We start from the raw sequence: 20,401 nt of genomic DNA, 5'->3' as shown, positions 1-20,401 counted from the left end.
GAAGAATTTTTTTATCGAATACGTTATTGAACCCGTGCGAAGCACGGTTCGCACGGGTTTGTAACTAGTAAATTATTAAAGATATATTTTAGGATGTAGGTATTTTGAAAATTAATTATTTTTTCTTGAAATATTGAAAATTAATTATATAATTCTATATTGAAATTGTTTTATCTTCTACTAAACTAAATAGGACAATTGTTATCCGTTTTTTTTTACAATTTAATTTAACCCCTGTAGGGGTAGTTTGGTAAATTAGTAAATCATGCTCTTCATCTATATATATATATGGGGTGATATGATTCAATTCTCCTTCCCACTATTTCATCCCACTACTACTACTTCGTCATATTTCTTATGACCTGTGTCCGGTTCCGTTTTTCTTTCGCCTGGTCCGGTTCTTTGTCGTTTTAAGGTTTGTGTTGCTTCATTGCCTTGCATGTTTGTGTTTTTTTGCTTCTTTTGTGCTTTGGTTCTGTTCTAATGTTGGTTTTCATCTTCTTCTTCAGGTTTGTTTTGTAGATAGCAGCTTCTGGTACAATCCTTTGCTGTTTCAAGGTTTGGGTTGTTTGATTGCATTGCATGTTTGTGTTTTGTTGCTTTTTGTGTCCTTTGTTTTTGTTCTAAGTTAGGTTTTCATGTTCTGCTTCTGGTTTGTTTGCTATTAAATTTAAGGGTTTGTGTTTTGTTTTTGATCACTTTGCATGTCGTTTATCTGTTAGATTTTTTTGATTGTGCTTTGATTTTGTTCTGTTTTTTGTTTTGTTGGTGTTTTGTGCTTTGGTTCTGTTCTAACTCTGTTTTTTATGTTCTTCTTCAGGTTTCTTTGCCATCAAGTTTAAAGGTTTGTGTGATTCTGGTAGTTGATGTTGTTTATGTCAATTATTTCTTGACATTTTGTTTTGTTTTTGTATGATTTTGCTGTTTTTGTGTTGTTTGTGTTTGGTTGATTTCGGTTTCTGATTTTTGTGTATGTTTGTTGTTGCATGTTTTTGTTTTGAGCCTGTGGTTTGTCTTTGTTGTATCAGTTTTTGGGATGTTTATTGGTTTCCTTTGTGGTTTTGATGTTATATCTATGTTCTGGGTTTTTGGTTGATACTTCAAATTGTTTAATGCTCATAAGATTTTACTGGTACTGGTTACTGAATCATGACAATTGTCTTGCTAACAACAGTGACACGTTCATTGAATATTTCATATTTATTTTGTTTGAATGTGTCACCTTTTCCATTAAGACATCACATCTATGTGAAATTTAGTGTTCTTTGTATGACTAACAAACCTCTTACATGGGGTCAAAGCAAAAATTGAAGCTATCAACAGAGAAGTAATGTGATGCTAGCTGAATATTGTTTTAGCATATTTCAGTTTGTTATATAGATTTCAAATACGGATAAAAAATAGTTAACCGGGATATGTTTTATGCAGAATCTAATCAATAGACAAAAGCCTGGTTGTGAGAAGGGAACCGGTATTGACAGAGCAAGAATGAATATGACAAAGTATATATATAGTGTATATGTTTATTAGCATACTTGATAAAAACAATTTAAGAAGCTAAAATATCTACTTTTCCTTGAAATTGCAGTTCCTTGACTAAAAAGTTCAGGGATCTCATGACAGAGTTCTAGGTTTGTTGGTCTGAAACACCTAACACTAGAAGCTGTTTTTCCAAGTTTATGTCTATCTTCTCATCAATGTGTATGTTATGTTGCAGAGACAAAGAAACATCATGAAGAGTCTTAATGGTTATAAGGTCTTTGAATAAACAAAAACTTAAGAACACTCTATTAGAACTTCTTTGATTTGAGTTGTGTTTTTTCTCTTCCATTTTAAGTCTTAACTTTTCTTTATTTTCATGATGCAGGTTTCTATTTCCATTGCATTAATCCTTGGTGATGGACTATACAACTTTATCAAAATTATATATTTTAGTGCCTTAAATTTTCAGGCCAGCGTGAAAAAGAGGGATCACAATGCAGGTAATTAAATGACCTTTTATCACTTTTTGCAGTTCATGGGTTATGTAATTTTCAAGCTTGAAAGTTTTATCGGCCATGGCGGATTGCGCTGATATACTTCGTGGCAACCACCATGACCAATTCATGAAGCATGGCAACGCCATAGTGTTTTTATTGCGTCTTTTTACTTTCTGCCATTCGCAATCGATAACACTAAAAAGAGAATGCTCAGTACATATATCTCTTTACATATCTCCTTTTTTGCTGGCCAAGTTTTTATGCATCAGTTTCATAGATCTGTTATTCTGAGGTAGTGAACAAACCTCTCCTTATATGTGCAACTGAAACTCAATGCAGCTTATGATATTGGTGGATGATGCTGGTGGACTTATTGCAGCACTCATTCTCCATGGAATGGCTTAACAATAGCAGATTTTGTTATGCCATTTTTACTTTTTATTGTTGGTGTTGCACTAGCATTCACATACAAGGTATGTTACTTGAAACTTTTCTATAGTTACAAAGAATGTAATGATATTATTTAGTGATAATGCAGTATCTTTGAATTCTTTGATCTATATTAATTTTATGATACTTGACTAGAATCAGAATTTGTATTGAAACATTGTTGATAAATTGTTCATTTGTTAATCTACCTTATCTGTTTCTTCAACAGAAACCATCTTGCAAAGTTGATGCGACTAGAAAGGCGATTTTACGGGATCTTAAGCTTCTTGCATTAGGTTTTTTTCTTCAAGGTGCCAACTGAACCTTTTGCTTAAATTTTGTGAAAATTTCTTAGCTAAAATTTAGGCTTATTTAGCATTTGTTCTTTAGAGGATGAATTTCTTCGTATGCATCCGAAGAAAACAATTGCTGAGTTAGTTGGCTGATCGGAATGATATAGGACCTATTGTTCTGATATTGACTCATGCTCAATGCAAGCTTGCAGGTATACATTATGTATATGTATTTATCTTTGCTAATGGTTTGGTGTTCTGAAATTATTTTTCTTTTGACTCATCATAATCTGAGTTTTGTGATACTACCATTAGAACAACAAAATCTCAATACCCCAATTTGAACTATTGTATTTATCATCATACTAGAACCAAAGGCATTAATAAAATGTCATATCAGTTGAACATTATTGACATAGGTAAATTTGAAAATAGCAAGGTTATGGTTTTCTATCCAACGCATTTAAAATCCCCGTCTACTTTCTGCTCATGTTTGCTTATCAACTCTTTCTGCTCCACAGATATATCAATCGGCCTGACACTACGTTCATTGAATTTGAAAACAATGACAAAAGAGCCTGGGTTGACAGAATTATCCAGGCACCATTTATAAGGTGAACAATGTCTGATCAACTATCCAGACATATTGTAAGGTGAGATTCTGGAAAAAATTAATTTGTTTCTAATGCTTTTTCTTAGCATTGTTATGGAATATCTGTCACTACGGCAGATTGCGGTGATAGTTTTTATGTTCTCGGTTATGGTAAATGGCGACTGATATCCCATATTTTCTGCTATAACTACAGTTCTGAATGGCTTCCTCGACTCTCATCTCTGACACTCAGCTATGAAAGGACTTAAAGGTGTGACAGGAACAATACTTCTTAAATATGCATAATGCAAAAATTTTGAAGATTTATTCAATGCTTCTGCTTTTTACAGGACCATGTTGAGGACATTAAAAAGACTCATTTACGTGATTTATTAAGTAACGAAGGGAGATCCAAGTCAATGACGGTGTACGTCACTTTATGAAGCTATATAGTCTTACAATGTGATACTTTATTTTACAGTGTGATGTAATAACCTTCTGAATTTTGCATTCTTTGAAGTGAATTTGATGGAATTTTATGGGACTACTCAAGGTAGCAGGCCACCCATGAAACAACGGAAAAACTCTTCAAATTGGCAGAGGTCACTTCTCTCATTTTAGATGTTCTTCATAGTAAAATAAAAAGTTATTTAAACTGAAAGGCGATCATCTGACTAATGATTATTGTATCTGTTGTTGTGATGTAGGCTGCATCCCTCAAGCAAAAGATATTATTGTGTTATGAAGAATTAGTTGTTATTAAATAAATTATATGCGATATAGCGGTTGTGAGCGAAACAAATACAATTATTTTCTGCTTAAAAACATTATGACGTAGCTGAGTTAAATTGGGTATAGATTGAGCGATTGGAATCAATTTTGAGTGAAACCAATTAGATTGGAAAGCTTACTTTTACGACTTTAATACTGTCAAGTCTTATATTTTTATATTGGTTATGTGATTTATAGTGATTTTATGAATTGAGCTGTTCCATTTTACAAGTTATGTTGCGTCAGTCAGCTTAGAAAGTTAATATCTTAAGCTTGGAAAATCCTTTTCGAGTGGGACCAGTTGCGTTTGAAAGAGGACATACAGTAGTTTCTTCATGTTTAATTTCATAATTTTATAATTTGCCTATATGTCCCAGTTGCTATTTAAACACAGCTGTTCTGTCACAGAATTTTAAGGTACATGGTTGACTTTAGGTAATCCAAAACTTGAGTTATATGAATCGGCTTGGTGTAAAACTAATTCGGTTGAAAAGTTCTAGATTGGGTTAGTGAATGCATGATGGATCAATTAAGGATTTCAGAAAAGGTGATTATATCATGCTTGCAAAAATAGGATATTAATTTAAATGATGCACACTTTAACTTTCCATGAAAGAAAAGATAATGAAGCTTGATTCCTTAAATTATAAATACTCTTGGAGGAAATTCCAGTGCAAATAACAGAGAATCATGTGCTTAAATTTTTACATGGAAACTCATACATGAATGCATATAAAATTTGTAGTCAAACAAACTGTTATATGAACAGGTTAATTGGTTTTTTTTGTTTTTAATTTCATTAAGCTGTCAATCTGTCATCACAATTCACAATGATTGTGCTATCTATTTTGAATACAGCTATGTTTCACAAAATTGTTTGCTTCTTGTCTGTTTTTCATATTCATTTGTTAAGTATGTAGTGGATAGAGAGCAAGTGTTAAACATAAACCGGCACTAAGCACTGACACTAACATGTGATATGACTCACTGTCATTAGGAAAAGAAAATGATGGATGTCAACTGCTTGCAGAATCACTTGATACAGAGTGCTTATCATGTTGCGCAAAGGTTGTTATGCCTGAAATATTCCAATCAAGACGAGAATACGATTCGGCAAGCTTTGATGAATCTTAAGGAGTACTGTATGTATGATGGTTGATGACAAAGTTAATTTTTTCTGATCTAATCCTAAATGGTTCATGCTTTGTGTTGCGGATTCGTTGTGAAAACCACACCAATAATAAACTTGATGTGTGGAGCAAATTAATACCAAGCAATCAATTGAAGCGGATGACAAAAATAAAACAAACAAAATAAAACAGCAAGAGAGGAGAGAGAGAGAGAGCACGAGAATCTGTTTACCCAGTTCGGTCTAATGATGACCTACTCTGGGGGAGAGAGCAGCTCTCCGTTACACTATAATGAAATGAGTTTCTTTACAAAGAGATGTCAGAGGGTTGCAAGAATCAGTCTTCAAACCTAATTCTACCCAAAATCCCAGCCTCTTCCCGTGACCAAGAGACTCAATCCTAATAGTGCTTTGTTCAAGGTGAATCAAAAACAAACCCAACCCTAGTGTTGTTGCCAAGAGAATTCTCTATAAACCCTAGTTTTTTTTATGTTGGCTTCTAAACCCTGTTTTCTCCTCTCTTTTTCATCTGATACAAGGTTTATATTTATAGTAAAAGTAACCCTTAAAATATGGAACAAATCTGCACTGAAAATACGTTTTCTTTATTTCCTTCAGCGTACCATCGTGCCACGTTACAATTCCATCGTGGCACGATTTTTCCAGTGCTTGCCTCAGGATCTGAAACCACCAATCGTGGCACGTTGCTCTCCATCGTGGCACGTTGCTTCTGAAATTCTGAACCTGATTTTAAGTTAAATCTTACAATTCTCCACCTTGACTTCAAATCAGTGATGATGCCAATTTAACCATCAATCACCTTGCTGCTCTCTCCAACCTTCATCTATTCTTCAATGAAGTTAATCAAGTCCAAGCAATGCTTGAATCTTGATCTTGGTAATGATTTGGTGAACATGTCTGCTGGATTTTCTTCCGATGCCACTTTCTCCACCATGATCTCCTTTGTATCAATCATGTCTCTAACAAAGTGCAAACGAATGTCAATGTGCTTTGTTCTTTCATGATACACCTGATGATTTGCCAAATGAATGGCACTTTGGCTATCACAATATATCTTCACACACCCTTGACTAATCCCCATTTCTCCAATCATACCTTTCAACCATATGGCTTCCTTGACCCCTTCAACAAGGGCTATGTACTCTGCTTGAGTTGTTGAAAGAGCTACAGCTGATTGTTGATTTGCCTTCCAAGTTACTGCTGTACCGAACAAAGTAAACACAAAACCTGATAGAGATTTTCTAGTGTCTACATTACCTGCATAGTCCGCATCCACATATCCTTCCAAAGCATCCCTTCCTGGTTGTGACCTCGTATACTTCAGACCACCTGTCAAAGTCCCATTCAAATATCTTAGAACCCACTTCAAAGCTTGCCAGTGCACTTGACCCGGATTTGCCATAAATCGACTTATCACACTTATTGCATAGGATAAGTCTGGTCTACTACAAACCATACCATACATGATGCTTCCAACCCCACTTGCATAGGGAGTACCCTCCATCTTGCTTTTCTCTTCATCGGATTGAGGACACTGCTTTATTGACAACTTTGTGTGATGACCAAGAGGAGTGCCAACGACTTTAGAATCTTTCATTCTGAATCGCTCCACCACTTTCCTCAAGTAACCTTGCTGAGATAAGAATAGCTCACCTTTGTTTCGGTCCCTTATGATATCCATACCAAGTATCCTCTTTGCATTACCAAGATCCTTCATCTCAAATTCATCATTCAATCTTTCCTTGAGCTTCTGAATCTCTTGCATGTCAGAACTTGCCATAAGAATATCATCTACATAAAGGAGAAGGTAGAGAATGACTTTCTCATTCCTTCTCATCATGTACACACAACTATCATAGTTGCTTCTCACAAAACCAGCCTTTATAAGAAACTCATCAAACCGACGATACCACTGCCTTGGACTTTGCTTCAACCCATACAAAGATTTCTTCAACAAACACACTTTTGTATTATCTTCCACGAAACCTTCTGGTTGTTGCATATAGATAGTTTCTTCCAACTCTCCATGTAGAAATGCGGTCTTCACATCCATTTGTTCTAACTCAAGATCATACATGTTAACAATCGCCATAAGTACCCTTATAGAACAATGTTTTACCACCGGTGAAAAAATTTCATTGTAATCAATCCCTTCCACCTGAGTAAAACCCTTTGCTACAAGTCTTGCCTTATACCTTGGTGCTTCGACCCCTGGTATACCTTCTTTCTTCTTGAACACCCACTTGCTTCCCACTACCCTTTGATTCTTAGGTAATGAAACAAGTTTCCAAGTCTGGTTCTTTTCCAATGAAAGTATTTCCTCATTCATTGCCTTCAGCCAGTCCTTGCTTTCATTGCTTTCTAATGCTTCCCTGAAGTTCTTTGGTTCCGAGTCTTGCAATTCTTCAGCTGCATTCAAAGCATAACATATGAGGTCAGCATAACCGTATCTATTAGGTGGATTAATTTTTCTCCTTTGCCTATCTCTTGTGTAACAGCCCGGTGGGCCCCTCGCAAGGCACTGCACCCACCGCACTGCACTGTTACTCACAAGCTTAATCACTAGCCCCCTCACCATACTAGTGTTTTTGCCTCCCGTGGGAATCGAACCTAGTACCTGGGGATAAGTACTACTTCAATGCATTCCCACTACCAATTGAGCTAGCTCAATTGGTAGTGGGAATGCATTGAAGTAGTACTTATCCCCAGGTACTAGGTTCGATTCCCACGGGAGGCAAAAACACTAGTATGGTGAGGGGGCTAGTGATTAAGCTTGTGAGTAACAGTGCAGTGTGGTGGGTGCAGTGCCTTGCGAGGGGCCCACCGGGCTGTTACAATAAAAAAGGCGCCTTTTTATTGTAACAGCCCGGTGGGCCCCTCGCAAGGCACTGCACCCACCGCACTGCACTGTTACTCACAAGCTTAATCACTAGCCCCCTCACCATACTAGTGTTTTTGCCTCCCGTGGGAATCGAACCTAGTACCTGGGGATAAGTACTACTTCAATGCATTCCCACTACCAATTGAGCTAGCTCAATTGGTAGTGGGAATGCATTGAAGTAGTACTTATCCCCAGGTACTAGGTTCGATTCCCACGGGAGGCAAAAACACTAGTATGGTGAGGGGGCTAGTGATTAAGCTTGTGAGTAACAGTGCAGTGTGGTGGGTGCAGTGCCTTGCGAGGGGCCCACCGGGCTGTTACATCTTGCTAGCTGATAGTCAGGATCAATTGTTTCTTGGCCTTCACTCTCATCAGGTACTGGAGTCTGATCCTCCCCTTCCCTTTCATCAGTGGTAGGCTCCACCTCAAACTGGATTTTCTCTATCCCCGTTTCTGAGCTTGTATCCAGGTCTTTGCACTTCATCCCCATGCGGGTCTCATCAAAAGTAACATCCCTGCTTATAATAAATTTTGATCCTCCAGGTTCCATCTTCCACAGTTTGTAACCTTTCACACCTTCAGGATAACCCATGAAAATACACTTCACAGCTCTAGCATCAAGTTTGTCCTGTCTGACATGAGCAAATGCTAAAGCTCCAAAAACTTTCAAATTAGAGTAGTCTGCCGGTCTCCCACTCCAAACCTCCATAGGTGTCTTGAGATCTATCCCTGTTGATGGACATCTGTTAATCAAATATGCTGCAGTACTAACAGCTTCTCCCCAGAAACTCTTGGACAATCCAGCTCCCAACAACATATGTAACACCCCGTTCTCCCAACAGCGTAATATTAGTTAACTTAATCAGAGTAATCACACAACGGAGTGTCACACTACTTTTCAAAAATTCATAAATAGAAAATATCTATTTATTTAAGGCCAACATAAAAAAATCTTAATAAACTGCAGCGGAATAATTCTTTAAAATATAAATTTAACCAAATTCAACATCAATAAAAATCTTGGCACAAAGGCCACAACATAATTCAACTTTATTCTAATAGCAAGTCCTTTCCAAAATATGTGATACATAAAAGAAATGAGAAGACACTCGCGACGATCCCCATCCTAATATGTATCAGAGCCCTAGACACTTGAGCCAATCAACCTACAAGCCATCATTACCTGCACATTACCCACGGTCGAGGCAACATATACGCAGAAGGGGTGAGAAACTTATCCAATAATAATAATATATAATTCATCAAATTAATGAAAACAACAAAGCATATCACAACAGACATAATTAATAAAGTATATAAATAAATACATAAGCAACAACATAATTAATTTCAGCAACAAGGTACAACAACAACAACAACAACATTATCCACAACGACACCGACAACTCGACAATGCTACAACGACAACAACGACTCAACAATGCTACGACAACAACAACGACTCAACAATGCTACGACAACAACAACTACTCAACAATGCTACGACAACAACAACTATGCATCATGCAGGTGGTACCAATCTACGCGCGTTGAATGCTAAGCATTCCAGGGCATAAGCCCCCAACAATTTGGATGGTTAAAGCATCCCAGGGCATAAGCCCCCAACTGGTGAATGATAAACATTCCAGGGCATAAGCCCCCAACGGGTTGAATGATGAACATTCCAGGGCATAAGCCCCCAACAGATGTGAGTATGCAAATGGACTCAACTTGTGTATATCAACATACAACTTCAACAGCGACTACAACAACAACATATGTGCCTAAAACAATTATGACACACTCCCCAACTTTGACATTAGATGATACAACAACGTCAACAACGGAATCAACAACATAACATATATTTATAAATCAATTACATTCAGCTCAAGTCTAAAACATCCCCCAAAAGCAATTAAGTTTTGATCAATAGAACATAAGTCAAATATCCATAAAACACCTCAACTAAAGCCCTAACACTTAAGTTTGAAGTTGGGAAACCAACCATAAGTTTTTGGACTAACTTGGGATTAGTTATGCTAAGTTTTCTTAAATTTTGCTAAAGACCCACTTGGACTATTTTTATCATAACTCAAAATCTACAAATCTTTTCCACTCCAAACCAAGGCCATTAGAAAGCTAACTCAATTATCTACAACTTTTATGTTTACACCGAAAGCTAATTCAAAACAGAAACGGGCGAAAAAGTGAGTGTTTTCCAGTTTTGACTGACAGGAAATCGGGGCCCGATTTCGGCAGTTCGGGGCCCGATTTTTGTCGAACCAAAGCTGAAAAATCAGCTCAGAATTCGGGGCCCGATTTTGGCAGTTCGGGACCCGATTTTGGACATTCACAGCTTACGGGAAAGACCAGTTTTCACTCCAAAAACCCAATTTTTGATCCCCCAATCACCCAAAATGAATTAGAACAATGTTTACAGGTTTAGTATACATCATAGGGGTAAAACAACCTATATTCATACAATTAAACATGTTTTATCATAAATTATCATCTAACATAACCTCTCAAACCCTAAACTCAAGAACAACAATTTCATCAATTTTCAAATTATATATCAAGATTATTGAAAGGAATCCCACCCTTACCTTAATTCAGCAACACCAAACGACAAGCTACCGCAATCGATTCCTTCCTAGCTCTCTCTTTGCCTCTTCTAGGTTTTCTCTCCAAAAGCAGGTTTTCTTCTAATGTTTTCACGTGAAAATGTTTCTCTCCCTTTTTCTTTCTTTTTACTTCAAAAATATCTCTCTTTTCTTTTCTCACCCAACTCCCTTAATTTCTATTAATTTCCACTTAATTCCCATTAACCAAAAATAAATACTATTTCTATAATATTTCTATTTCTCATATTATTTCTATCAAATAATAACAACATTCATTTAAATAATACACAACCCCAATATTCATATAATAAAATTGCATCATAACATATTTCATATAAAAATCATATAAAACATATATTTCACATAAAATCATTTATATAGCAATTAAAGTCATATATAAAATATTCACACATCTACTAAAATATTAGAATAAAAATGGGGCGTTACAACTCTCCCCAACTTATAGAATTTCGTCCTCGAAATATTACCTCAAGTAAACAACTCAGGATAAGACTCCTGCATCTTACTCTCCAACTCCCAAGTAAGACTTTCACCAGCTGCTCCCCCCCAAACAACTTTCACTAGAGGTATCTCCTTGCCTCTCAATGTCTTCACCTTGCGATCATCAATCCTCAAAGGTAAAGTTTCTACCGTAAGGTTGTCTCTAACTTGCACATCATCTCTAGGAATGACATGTGAAGGATCCGCTACATACTTCCGAAGTTGCGACACATGAAACACATCATGCAAGTTCGAAAGATGTGGTGGCAAACCAACTCAATAAGCCACCGTACCAATTCTCTCAGATATCTGATAAGGACCAATAAACTTTGGAGTCAACTTCTTGGACTTCAAAGCACGACCCACACCGGTCATAGGAGTGACCCTCAAAAACACATGGTCACCCTCTTGAAACTCAAGGTCTTTCCTACGCTTGTCATGATAACTCTTTTGTCGACTCTGCGACGCTTTCATATGCTCTCTTATCATCTTGACCTTCTCCGTAGTCTGCTGAACTATTTCAGGCCCCAACACAATACTTTCACCCGACTCAAACCAACATAAAGGAGTCCTACACCTTCGACCATATAAAGCTTCGAAAGGTGCCATACTAATACTCGAGTGGTAACTATTGTTGTACGTGAACTCTATCAATGGTAGGTGACTGTCCCAAGCTCCACCTTGCTCAAGTACACACACCCTCAACAAGTCTTCTAATGATTGAATCGTTCTTTCTGACTGACCATCTGTTTGCGGATGATACGCTGAACTCAACTTCAACTGAGAGCCCAAAGCTTCTTGCAAGCTCTTCCAAAATCTCGAAGTGAACCTCGGATCCCTATCCGACACAATACTCGATGGAACACCATGCAACTTCACAATATTATGAATATAGATCTCCGCCAACTGAGCTACTGAATAGGTGATATTAATCGGAATGAAGTGTGCCGACTTCGTCAATCTATCGACAATAACCCAAATGGCATCATGCCCTCTTTGCGTGTTTGGTAAACTCGTCACAAAGTCCATGGAGATGCTATCCCATTTCCATTCTGGCACATCTAATGGTGTCAACAAACCAGCAGGCTTCTGATGTTCAACTTTCGATTTCTGACAAGTCAAACATGCATAAACAAATTGTGCGACATCACGCTTCAATCCAGACCACCAAAACAGTTTCTTCAAGTCATGATACATCTTTGTAGCTCCCGGATGGATACTCAAGCTACTTCTGTGACTCTCTTCTAAAATCAACTTTTTCAATTCATCGTTATCAGGGATACAAATCCTGCCTCGGAATCTCAACACTCCTTGATCATCAACCTGAAAATCACCATCGGCATTCTGATTACTAGCAACCATCAAGTCTACAAATTTCACATCAACCTCCTGGGCTTCTTTGATACTCTTCAAGAAATCATTATTAATTTTCAACATACCCAACTGCACACTCTGAGGTGCCAATTCACAAACAAGGCTTAAGTCTCTAAACTGTTCCAGCAATTCAAATTCTTTCACCATCATAGCCGACATGTGCAATGTTTTCCTACTCAAGGCATCTGCAACCACATTGCCTTTACCCGGATGATAATTCAAGCCAAAATCATAATCTTTTAACAACTCAAGCCACCTTCTCTGCCTCATATTCAACTCTTTTTGATCAAATAAATATTTCAGACTCTTATGATCACTAAACACTTCAAATCTGGAACCGTACAAATAGTGTCTCCAAATTTTCAACACAAAAACCACAGCAGCCAACTCTAAATCATGTGTAGGATAATTCTTCTCATGTATTCTCAATTGTCTTGAAGCATAAGCCACTACCTTGCCATCTTGCATAAGCACACCACCTAAGCCTAACTTGGACGCATCACAATATACAACAAAAGGTTTATCCAGCTCTGGTAAAATCAAAATTGGAGCCGTCGTCAATCTTCGCTTCAACTCATTGAAATTATTCTCACACTGAGCATCCCACACAAAAGCTTTACCTTTACAGGTCAACTGAGTCAATGGAAGTGCCAACTTCGAAAATCCTTCGATAAATCTTCTGTAATAACCAGCCAAACCAAGAAAACTTCTGATCTCCGTAACTGACTGAGGAGTCTCCCACTGTGATACCGCTTCAACCTTCGACGGGTCTACAGCAATACCACTACCAGAAATAATATGGCCAAGGAAACTTACTTCACTTAACCAGAACTCGCACTTTGACAGTTTTGCATACAACTTCTTTTCTTTCAGCACCTGTAAGAAAATCTTCAAATGTTCTGCATGCTCTTCTTCATTCTTAGAATAAATCAAAATATCATCAATAAATACAACAACAAACTTATCTAGAAAAGCATGAAAAATTCTGTTCATATACTCCATGAACACACCAGGCGCATTAGTAACACCGAAAGGCATCACTTTATATTCATAGTGCCCATACCGTGTCCTAAAGGCCGTCTTCTGCATATCTTCATCCTTCACCTTAATCTGATGGTAACCTGACCTCAAATCGATTTTACTAAACACACGTGCACCCACTAATTGATCCATCAAGTCATCAACTCTCGGAAGTGGATACCTATTCTTTATCGTCACTTTATTCAGCTGACGGTAATCTATGCACAATCTCATGCTACCATCCTTCTTCTTAACTAGCAACACAGGCGCTCCCCAAGGTGACACACTTGGTCTTATAAACTTCTTATCAAGCAAGTCTTCTAACTGTTTCTTCAACTCTGCTAACTCAACTGCTGACATACGGTAAGGAGCCATCGACACAGGCTTCGTACCCAGCACAAGATCGATCGAAAATTCAACCTCCCTCTCTGGTGGTACATCTGGAATCTCATCAGGAAAACTTCAGGAAATTCATTCACAATGGGTAATCTATCAATTATCGACTGACTCTCTACAGACAACTACGCCATCAAGGAAAACATTGAGTTTCCATCATGCTCTAATCGCTTCAGCTGCTTGGTAGATAAAAATTCTGCTCCACTCTCTTCTTCAGCAGAAGAAAAGTACACCGTCTTTCTAAAACAATTAATATGAACATGGTTGTACTCCAACCAGTTCATACTAGGGATTGCACAACAAACAACAAACAACAATCAGGACAACAAGGACAATACAAAATTGTCACACAACACTACTAGGCTCGACACGACTCTACTAATTGGCCGGACGGACCGACCTGCTCTGATACCAATTGTAACACCCCGTTCTCCCAACAGCGTAATATTAGTTAACTTAATCAGAGTAATCACACAACGGAGTGTCACACTACTTTTCAAAAATTCATAAATAGAAAATATCTATTTATTTAAGGCCAACATAAAAAAATCTTAATAAACTGCAGCGGAATAATTCTTTAAAATATAAATTTAACCAAATTCAACATCAATAAAAATCTTGGCACAAAGGCCACAACATAATTCAACTTTATTCTAATAGCAAGTCCTTTCCAAAATATGTGATACATAAAAGAAATGAGAAGACACTCGCGACGATCCCCATCCTAATATGTATCAGAGCCCTAGACACTTGAGCCAATCAACCTACAAGCCATCATTACCTGCACATTACCCACGGTCGAGGCAACATATACGCAGAAGGGGTGAGAAACTTATCCAATAATAATAATATATAATTCATCAAATTAATGAAAACAACAAAGCATATCACAACAGACATAATTAATAAAGTATATAAATAAATACATAAGCAACAACATAATTAATTTCAGCAACAAGGTACAACAACAACAACAACAACATTATCCACAACGACACCGACAACTCGACAATGCTACAACGACAACAACGACTCAACAATGCTACGACAACAACAACGACTCAACAATGCTACGACAACAACAACTACTCAACAATGCTACGACAACAACAACTATGCATCATGCAGGTGGTACCAATCTACGCGCGTTGAATGCTAAGCATTCCAGGGCATAAGCCCCCAACAATTTGGATGGTTAAAGCATCCCAGGGCATAAGCCCCCAACTGGTGAATGATAAACATTCCAGGGCATAAGCCCCCAACGGGTTGAATGATGAACATTCCAGGGCATAAGCCCCCAACAGATGTGAGTATGCAAATGGACTCAACTTGTGTATATCAACATACAACTTCAACAGCGACTACAACAACAACATATGTGCCTAAAACAATTATGACACACTCCCCAACTTTGACATTAGATGATACAACAACGTCAACAACGGAATCAACAACATAACATATATTTATAAATCAATTACATTCAGCTCAAGTCTAAAACATCCCCCAAAAGCAATTAAGTTTTGATCAATAGAACATAAGTCAAATATCCATAAAACACCTCAACTAAAGCCCTAACACTTAAGTTTGAAGTTGGGAAACCAACCATAAGTTTTTGGACTAACTTGGGATTAGTTATGCTAAGTTTTCTTAAATTTTGCTAAAGACCCACTTGGACTATTTTTATCATAACTCAAAATCTACAAATCTTTTCCACTCCAAACCAAGGCCATTAGAAAGCTAACTCAATTATCTACAACTTTTATGTTTACACCGAAAGCTAATTCAAAACAGAAACGGGCGAAAAAGTGAGTGTTTTCCAGTTTTGACTGACAGGAAATCGGGGCCCGATTTCGGCAGTTCGGGGCCCGATTTTTGTCGAACCAAAGCTGAAAAATCAGCTCAGAATTCGGGGCCCGATTTTGGCAGTTCGGGACCCGATTTTGGACATTCACAGCTTACGGGAAAGACCAGTTTTCACTCCAAAAACCCAATTTTTGATCCCCCAATCACCCAAAATGAATTAGAACAATGTTTACAGGTTTAGTATACATCATAGGGGTAAAACAACCTATATTCATACAATTAAACATGTTTTATCATAAATTATCATCTAACATAACCTCTCAAACCCTAAACTCAAGAACAACAATTTCATCAATTTTCAAATTATATATCAAGATTATTGAAAGGAATCCCACCCTTACCTTAATTCAGCAACACCAAACGACAAGCTACCGCAATCGATTCCTTCCTAGCTCTCTCTTTGCCTCTTCTAGGTTTTCTCTCCAAAAGCAGGTTTTCTTCTAATGTTTTCACGTGAAAATGTTTCTCTCCCTTTTTCTTTCTTTTTACTTCAAAAATATCTCTCTTTTCTTTTCTCACCCAACTCCCTTAATTTCTATTAATTTCCACTTAATTCCCATTAACCAAAAATAAATACTATTTCTATAATATTTCTATTTCTCATATTATTTCTATCAAATAATAACAACATTCATTTAAATAATACACAACCCCAATATTCATATAATAAAATTGCATCATAACATATTTCATATAAAAATCATATAAAACATATATTTCACATAAAATCATTTATATAGCAATTAAAGTCATATATAAAATATTCACACATCTACTAAAATATTAGAATAAAAATGGGGCGTTACAACATACACCTCACACGCTCCAACAAGGTCCTGTTCATTCTTTCAGCAAGACCATTCTGTTGAGGTGTGTATGCCACGGTTCTATGCCTCTTTATACCTCGTTTCCTGCAAAACTCATTAAACTGCTCTGAAACAAACTCCAGGCCATTGTCAGTTCTCAACACTTTCAGTTTAGTTCCAATCTGATTTTCTACAAGTGTATGCCATTCTTTAAATTTTTCAAAAGCGTCACTTTTATTCTTCAGAATGTAAACCCATACCCTTCTAGAATAATCATCGATAATAGACATGAAATATGAACCTCCCCCATGAGTTTTAACTGATGCTGGACCCCAAAGATCCGAATGAACATACTCAAAAGGCCTACTAGATTTATGCACACCCACCCCAAACTTCACCTTGTGTTGTTTGCCTAATGTGCAATTATCACAGAAATCTAGTTTGTTCAATTTTTCATTCCCTAGCAAACCTTGTTTAGCTAGCTCAACTAAACCCCTCTCACTGACATGACCTAACCTCAAATGCCACAGTTTAGTTATGTCCAGAGTGTCTACACTAGCAACCGATGCATGACCTATAACAGTGGAACCATCTAAAATATATAAACCATGTATTTTAGACCCTTTAGCTATAACTAATGCACCATGAGAAATTCTCATCATACCACGTTCAATTCTAGTACAATGTCCTAGACCATCAAACATGCTTATAGATATTAAATTTCTCTTAAGTTCAGGAATATACCTCACATCCTTCAAAAGGAAATCACGGTCATCAAACATTTTGAGACGGATAGTACCCATACCTTGAATTTTGCAAGCCTTATTGTTACCAAGGCGAACAACTCCACCTTCTTTCAGCTCCAAAGTTTCAAAGTACTCCTTTCTCGGACATATGTGATAAGAGCATCCAGAGTCCAAGACCCAGCCCTTTTCAGGTTCCCAACTTGTCACAGTTTGTGCTCCAGCACTCTCATAACCTTCCTCTTCACTTGCAATCTGAACGGATGGATTACCACTTCCATTGCCCTTTCTCTCCGGACAATCCTTCTTGAAGTGACCATAGTTGTGACAAAGAAAACATTTGTACTTTGTTTTATTATCACCACCCTTTGACCTAGACTTTGACCTGGAATTCTTGCCTTTCCCCTTTCCTCTGTTTTCACTTCTTCCCCTTGAGACATTCAAGCCTTCTCCACTATCATCAACCTTCAACTCTTTGAACTTGGTTAACTCTTTGGTTCTCAAAGCTGTTTGAACTTCCTCCAAAGTGATAGTGCCTTCTTTGCCATAAAGCATTGTATCCTTGAAATTCTCAAAGGACTTAGGTAAAGCACACAGTAGGTGTAAGGCTTTATCCTCATCATCCAGGTTTACATCTATGTTCGCCAAATCATCAATAATCTTATTGAATTCCGTCAGTTGCTCCATTATAGGTTTTGACTCCACCATTCGGTAAAAGTAGAGTTGTTGTTTCAGACATTGTCTATGTGCCAAGGACTTGGTCATGTACAATGAATCAAGTTTATTCCACATAGACACAGCAGTAGTCTCCCTTGATACCTCTCTCAACACCTTATCCCCAAGACACAGAATGATAGCACTGACCGCTTTATCATTCATCTCCGCCTTCTCAACAGGTGTCAGATGCGCAGGCATCTGTGCTTCTCCCTTCAATGCTTCAACACACTTTTGTTGAATTAGAATTGCCCTCATCTTTACCTTCCACAACCCAAAGTCGTTACTACCGGTAAACTTTTCAATATCCCACTTCGAACCCATGATACCTGGTTATTGATTTGACCTTTGCCCCACGGTGGGCGCCAATTGTTGCGGATTCGTTGTGAAAACCACACCAATAATAAACTTGATGTGTGGAGCAAATTAATACCAAGCAATCAATTGAAGCGGATGACAAAAATAAAACAAACAAAATAAAACAGCAAGAGAGGAGAGAGAGAGAGAGCACGAGAATCTGTTTACCCAGTTCGGTCTAATGATGACCTACTCTGGGGGAGAGAGCAGCTCTCCGTTCCACTATAATGAAATGAGTTTCTTTACAAAGAGATGTCAGAGGGTTACAAGAATCAGTCTTCAAACCTAATTATACCCAAAATCCCAGCCTCTTCCCGTGACCAAGAGACTCAATCCTAATAGTGCTTTGTTCAAGGTGAATCGAAAACAAACCCAACCCTAGTGTTGTTGCCAAGAGAATTCTCTATAAACCCTAGTTTTTTTTATGTTGGCTTCTAAACCCTGTTTTCTCCTCTCTTTTTCATCTGATACAAGGTTTATATTTATAGTAAAAGTAACCCTTAAAATATGGAACAAATCTGCACTGAAAATACGTTTTCTTTATTTCCTTCAGCGTACCATCGTGCCACGTTACGATTCCATCGTGGCACGATTTTTCCAGTGCTTGCCTCAGGATCTGAAACCACCAATCGTGGCACGTTGCTCTCCATCGTGGCACGTTGCTTCTGAAATTCTGAACCTGATTTTAAGTTAACTCTTACACTTTGGTAGTCAAAAAGTAAGGGGCAATGTTGCTGAGAATTTTTTTGATAGAAACTGCCCATCATATATGCCTATACATGAATTTCAAATTCTTAATTCTTGATAATGTTCAGGAGTAGTGCTTCCCGAAGAAATTCTCAATGTTATTTGCATGATTTTTTTGTTTTAGAATGTCTTCAAAATCTCTTCTGTCTTAAGAGTGGATTAGATGGATTACCATGTCTGCTGAGCTAATATTGAAGAGTATTTGAATTGTGTTAGAGCTTCTTTCAAATTAGTACACTATATGATTGATCTATTCTGAAAGTTTACTATTCATCTTTAGAAAATTGATACATCAGGTTGATTTTGAAAGCATGCCGCGATCATGATAAAGATGTCGAGGTGCTCAGAAAAATGGATGTTCGAGTAGTTCCAGAAAAGGAAGTTCTTGTGGCTCATTCCACCACTAAGGTAAATATAATAACGACTCATAATACATTTTCTTTGATTTCATTTAAGGAGGTCACTTTGAAGGTCATCAGTGCTTTTCATTTTTTGGTCCTTTATTAAGCTATATAAAATCAAAGAGATGGCCATTTTTTATACCTTAAATGTGGATCAGGAGCATGCTGCGATCATGATAAAGATGTCGAGGTGCTCAAAAAAATGGATGTTCGAGTAGTTCCAGAAAAGGAAGTTCTTGTGGCTCATTCCACAACTAAGGTAAATACAATACAACTCATAATACATTTTCTTTGATTTCATTTAAGGTGGTCACTTTAAAGTTCATCAGTGTTTTTTCATTTTTTGGTCCTTTTAAGCTATATAAAATCAAAGAGATGGCCATTTTTTATACCTTAAATGTGGATCAGGTGGCTGCAAAAACTGCCGGTGTTTATTTCTAGACAAAGTTTGTTTCAGTGTTGTTTGATTATATTCTGCAGCTTTGTTTCATATTTCTTTTAAATCTGAAACATATGTGTGCATATGATAAGTTTGTTTACAACACCATGCACTAATCAGAATTGGGCAGAGCCCAATCTCTGTAAACAAACCAGTAACCTCTCTCCCTCATTCTGAAACCTTCAAGTGAAGCGCCCGCTTCTTCATCTCCATTCAGCTGCCACCAGATTTTCACCCATCGCCACCGCTGAGATCGGCCGCGTTTGGCCAAAAGAAATATGTTTTCTTATTCTCCTCAACCCTCTCTATCTATCT

At 37.4% G+C, this 20,401-nt stretch overlaps 1 long non-coding RNA gene across 14 annotated transcripts; it reads left to right on the top strand.

The window, feature by feature from the left end:
- The first annotated feature begins 243 nt into the window (after window positions 1-243).
- Window positions 244-19,946, top strand: LOC146896962 (uncharacterized). 14 transcript variants are annotated; one of them, XR_015021517.1, is made up of 16 exons: window positions 246-415; window positions 510-558; window positions 821-1,327; window positions 1,429-1,502; window positions 1,589-1,631; window positions 1,718-1,756; window positions 1,868-1,982; window positions 2,319-2,452; window positions 2,638-2,719; window positions 2,799-2,913; window positions 3,223-3,354; window positions 3,547-3,564; window positions 3,644-3,720; window positions 3,814-3,895; window positions 19,527-19,654; window positions 19,806-19,946. It is a non-coding gene; the product is annotated as an uncharacterized LOC146896962 (long non-coding RNA). The 14 variants fall into 14 exon arrangements; XR_015021515.1 differs by having other exon boundaries at window positions 247-415; window positions 19,543-19,654; XR_015021516.1 differs by lacking the exon at window positions 19,806-19,946 and having other exon boundaries at window positions 248-415; window positions 19,527-19,799.
- Window positions 19,947-20,401: the final 455 nt, after the last annotated feature.

The sequence above is a fragment of the Medicago sativa genome, chromosome 8 (genome assembly GCF_051527215.1).
Source record: "Medicago sativa cultivar Bolivia chromosome 8, Bolivia_mono, whole genome shotgun sequence".
NCBI classification, from domain to species: Eukaryota; Viridiplantae; Streptophyta; class Magnoliopsida; order Fabales; family Fabaceae; genus Medicago; species Medicago sativa.
The sequence above is the reverse complement of the archived record's forward strand: the minus strand, read 5'-3'. Positions and strand labels throughout refer to the sequence as shown.